The sequence below is a fragment of the Orycteropus afer genome, unplaced genomic scaffold (assembly GCF_000298275.1).
Source record: "Orycteropus afer afer isolate SDZICR_OR568_19922 unplaced genomic scaffold, OryAfe1.0 scaffold00004, whole genome shotgun sequence".
NCBI classification, from domain to species: Eukaryota; Metazoa; Chordata; class Mammalia; order Tubulidentata; family Orycteropodidae; genus Orycteropus; species Orycteropus afer.
Genome location: NW_006921591.1, coordinates 17315836 through 17321648, shown reverse-complemented (window position 1 = coordinate 17321648; position 5813 = coordinate 17315836).

The following is a 5813-nucleotide window of genomic DNA, read 5'->3' as shown; positions in this document are numbered from 1 at the left end:
TATATATATTTTATATATATGTATGTATATACAGATGAATAAAAAAATATAGAGATGAATGTTATAAAAAAGTAACAGATGAATGGATAAACAAATGGGGTATCTAACATAAAGAGCCATAAAGAAAAATGAAGTTCTAATACATGCTACAACATGTGTGATCCTTGAAAACATTACGGGAAGTGAAATAAGTCCCAAAAAGCAAATTTTGTATAATCACAATTACATGAAATATCTAGAATAAGCAAAGTTTATTGGAGGTTATCAAACGCTAGGGAAAGGGGAAAAAATGGGGAGATGTTACTTAAAGGGCATTGAGTTTCTGCTTAGAGTGATGGAAAATTTTTAGAAATAGATAGTGGTAATGTAATTAACCAAGCTCACTGCCATCAAGTCAATTCAACTCATAGCGACCCCTCCTTGGGTTTCTGAGGCAGTATCTCTATGGAAGTAGATTGCCCAACCTTCCTTTCAAGAGCAGCTGGTGGGTTTGAACCATCAGCCTTTTGGTTAGCAGTCAAATGCCTTAGGCACTGTGTTAACGTCACTTAATCGCACATTTAAAAGTGGTCCAAATGACAAAGTTGTGTTACATGTATTTTATCACAATAAAATTTAAAAATTAAATACTATGCCTGGAGTCCCATCCCCAGATTCTGACTGAATTGGTCTGGGCTGCCTCCTGGGCATGGGGATTTATAAAAGCTTTCCAAGTGATTCTGACATGCAGCCAAGTGGAGAATGGCTCTTCAGCGCACCAAACTCAAAAACCAAACTCAATGCCATCAAGTCGATCCCAACTCATAGCAACCCCCACTTTTGGTTTCCAAGGCAGTAAATCTTTTCGGAAATAGATTGCCCAGTCTTCCTTCCATGGGGTGGCTGGTGGGTTTGAACCACAAACCTTCTGGTTAGCAGTCAAATGCCTTAGGCCTTAGGCACTACACCACCAGAGCTCCTTCTTGTAAAGCGGAGCTCAAAGAAAGTAAGAGATCCTGAGCAGGAAAAAAATAAATTTATTTAGAGCTGCCATTCCCGCAGTCCTGGATGGTTTGCTATTGTTGATAATTTAGGATTTAAAAACATACATGACAAGAAAGCTGGCTGCAATCTAAGGTGAGACAGACAGAGCTGAGACCCCCCCCCCCAAAGCCAAGACCCTGCATATAAAGAATAGATGAATCACCAGTGCAGGGAGATAACAAGTCTGTTTGAGTCCAGACCACACAGGAGTCTCCTCTGAAAATCTGTGAACCACAGCACTCTTCCAAAGCCAAGAACCAAACATAAAGAGTAGTCCTAACTGGCCGCAGCTCACAGCACCAGGCAGAGGCACCTGGGGGTGGGGCTGCATGCCAGAAGAATAATACAGGACACTGATGACTAAGGCCCCACCAATTAGGAGCCCAAAATTCCAAACTATCTACACATGGAAAAATTGCCATCAACGAGCATGGTATGTGTGACAAGCAGAGCATTTTCTGACAAAAAACCCACTGCTATCAAGCTGATTCCAACTCACCGTGACCTTCTAGGACAGTGTAAAACTGCCTCCATTAGGGTTTCCAAGGCTGTAAATCTTTATGGAAACAGACTGCCTCATCTTTCTCCCATGGAATAGCTGGTGGAACTGCTACCCTTTTGATTAGCAGCCATGCTTTAACCACCATGCCACCAGAGCTCCTTGTTTTCTGACAGGTATTATAAAAAGTACTACTTAATTTTAACAAAGACAAAATCAAAATATAAGAAAAATTACCTCAAAAAAAGAGCAGGTGGATGTAAAAAGAACTGCTCTGAACATCTGGAATATTTTTAAAAGATAAAGGTATTTAAAACCAAAAGTAATGATGCTCATTGTAGAAAATTCACAATTACTATCTTTAACAAAGAAAAAATCACCTATGATTTTATCTTCTAGACATATTCACTATTAATAGTTTATTTCTCTCTTCCAGGATTTTAAGCTACATATTTCTATATTTAAAACATGCCTGAGATCATATTTATGTAAAGCTTTGCATGTTGCTTTTCAAATATATCTCCCTACTATTTTTATCAAAGCAGACTGAATATAATTACACTTTGTCTTGATGATGTAAGGCTTATCACACCTCCTAGAACAGGTAGGTGAACGGCCCTGGGCTACCCTGAGTGGCAATTAGATGGATGTCCACTTTTATTCTTTTTGCCACCTTACACTTGACCATCAGCTTACCTGACTATACAAGGCATCCTTTCCACTCCTCCTTTTCTAACTTTAAGGAGTTCTGGTGGCACAGTGCCTAAGGCATTTATTTGGCTGCTAACCAGAAGGTTGGCAATTCAAGCCCACCAGCCACTCCACGTGAAGGAAGACCAGGCAATCTACTTCAGTAAAGACTTACTAGCTCGGAAACAGGGGTCACGGTGAGTCAGAATAGACTCCATGGCAGTGGGTTTGGTACCCTCCCCCAACTTTGTGCTTTTTAAGTAAGCTAGGCAATTAACTAGGTAATTAAACACAGCTGGATTGATACTAAAACAGAATAAATGGGATAAGGGGCTGGCCTCCCTAAAAAGCTGCAGTTTAGGATTGTGAAACTACTTTTGGCCTAATTTTCTGGTCCACAACTATTTTCCATAGAGCTGAGGCTAGTATCTCCTGACTATCTATCTGCCACATGATCTTTTCTTTTTCTCCCCAGGCATCTTCTTTTGTTTTTTTTTTAAATAAAAAGCCCAAATCCTTAAAAGTCCCACAACCGGAGAGGCATTTATCAGTGACAGTGCTATTCCTCAAGGACCATTATGGAGGCTTGAAAAAGAAAGCAAATTTTAATTTATCTATGAAAATTGTTTACAAGGCAGAAGACTTCACTTGCCATGAGCTTTCTGACACATTTATCACTTCATTCCAAAGCTAGGTGGGAAGTGACTATCTTCCTTTGACATCTGATGCCTGGCAAAAAGAATGAAGAAAATGTCAAAAATTGGATGAATCTTCCAAAGGCAGTTATAATAGTGACAATAATCATGATTCCTTTTTTTTTTTTTTAACATTCTATTGTGATTTGGGTGAAAGTTTACCGAGCCAATTGGTTTTCTTCCATGCATATTTTATTTTGTGACACTGACTGCAACCCCCATAATGTTACAGTCAGAGGTGCCAGCCTAGTGCCAAATCAATGAACCAATCCTGGAAATGCCCACCTCCCACCCACTGCCCACTGTCATCAATTCCAACTCATAGCAACCCTGTAAGACAGAGTAGAACTGCACCCACAGGGTTTCCAAGGCTATAATCTTCAAGGAAGCAGAATACCACATCTTTCTCCCATGAAAGCTGATGAGTCTGAACCACCAACCTTTTGGTTAGCAGCCGAGAGCTTTAACTACTGCCCCATCAGGGCTCCCTTACCCACTTCCAGACTCCTACTCAGATAATAAATCCCTATTTGTTTAAACCACCATCAGACTGTTTATTATTGTTGTTTATATTGTTACTGGTGACTGAAGCTTTCTAGAAACATACTCTTTGCCCTCAAAAAACTCAATCTACTAGTTCAGACAGATTTGTAAAATAAAGGATTATAGTACAGGCGATAAATTCTATGGCATGTAAGTATGGGAATACAGAGAAAGGCATCTAAATCAGATTGGAAGGTCAAGGAAAACTTCCCAGAGGAGTAACACAGAAACTGAAATTTGAAGGAGTTGATGAGATAAAGGGAGAAGAAAAGTTTTTGTTGTTAGGTGCTGTCAAGATAGCACACACTCAAGGAGACCGCATGTACAACAGATGGAAATGCTGCCCGGTCCTGTGCCAGTTGCAGATCAATTGGACCTTCATGATTTCATTAGCTGATTTGGAAAGTATAGCACCAGGCTCTTCTTCCTACTCTTAGTCTGGAAGCTCTGCTGAAACCTGTTCCACATCATACCAATATACAAGCCTCCACTGACAGGTGGTGGTTGTGCATGAAGTATACTGGCTGGGAACTGAAACTGGGTCTCCTGCATGGAAGGTGAAAATTCTACCACTGAATTACCAATGCCTCCTGAAGGAAGAGGAATATTAGAAAGAAAGGAACAACAACAACAAAAAAAAAAAAAAAACAGTGAAGCTTGAGAAGTTCAAGTAGATGACTTAACGTTTTAATAGATATTTATAGCCAACAAATGTGTTCTTAAAAAATAACACAAGCAATATTTGGCAATGACATATCGGGCAAAGGACTTATCTCTAAAATTCATAGAAAACTCCAACACCTCAACATCAAAAACACAAACAATCCTATTCAAAAATGAAGATATGCATAGACACTTCATCAAAGAAGACATTCAGGTAGCCAACAAACACATGAAGAAATGTTTCCAATCATTAGTCACTGTTGTTGTTGTTGTTGCTATGTGCCATCGAGTCGTCTCCAACTCATACCAACTCTATGCACAACAGAAGGAAACACCTCCCAGTCCCACACCAGCTTCACGATCCCTGCTATACTTGAGCCCATCGTCACAGCCACTGTGTCAATCCATCTTGTTGAGGGCATTCCCCTCTTTCATCGACCCTCTACCTTACCAAGCATGACATCCTTCTCCAGGAAATAGTCCCTTCTGACAACATGACCAAAGTAGGTGAAACGAAGTCTGGCCATTCTTGCTTCCAAGGAGCATTCTGGCTGCACTTCCTCCAGAACAGATTTGTTAGTTCTTTTAGGAGTCCATAGTATTTTCAGCATTCTTCACCAGCACCATATCTCAAAAGCATCAATTCTTCTTCAGTCTTCTTTATTCATTATCCAGCTCTCACATGCATATGAGGCAATTGAAAATATCATGGCTTGTGTCAGGTGCACATTAGTCCTCAAGGAGACATCTTTGCTCCTCAGCCCTTGAAAGAGGTCCTTTGCAGATGACTTTCCCAGTGCTTTATGTCATCTGATGTCCTGACTGCTGCTTCCACTGGTGTCAATTGTAGAACCAAGCAATGTGAAGTCTTTGACAACTTCAATCTTTTCTCCATTTATTGTGATACTGCTCATAGGTCCAGTTGTGAGAGTTTTTGTTTTCTTTATATTGAGATATAATCCATACTGCAGACTGTATTCTTCAATCTTCATCAGTAAATGCTTCAAATCATCCTCACTTTCAGCAAGCAAAGTTGTGTCATCTCTGGTTTCTCTTTCCCCCAGTTTCCTGGCTGGTGGGGGTGGGGGGTGGGTCACTCCCCTTACCTGGATTAGTCATTAGCGAGATGCAAATCAAAACAACCACGAGATACCATCTCACTCCCTGCATTAATAGCAAAGTTCAACAAGACAGAGAACAACAAATCCTGGTGAGGATGTGGAGAGATAGGACTCTCATACACTCTGGTGGGACTGTGAAATGGTAAAACCACTGTGGAAATTGGTATGGCGATTCCTTAAAAAGTTGGAAATATAAATACCATTTGCTCCAGCAATCCCATTACTAGGTATATATCCTAAAGAAATGACAGGCAGGACATGAACAGATATATGCACACCCATGTTCATCGCAGCACTATTCACAATAGCAATGAGACGGGAACAATCTAAGTGACCAACAACAGAAGAATGGACAAACAAATTATGCACATATAATAAGATACTATAAAATGCTAAAGAATAATGTAGAATCTGCAAAGCAATGTAAAATGCGGATGAACCTAGAGGACATTATGCTGAGTGAGATAATGCAATCACAGAAGGACAAATAGTGTATTAGTCCACTATTAGTCCAAATATTGTATTAGTCCACTAAAAAGTCAAGGAAAGGTTTATACATGAAAGGAAACTTTCTTTCCT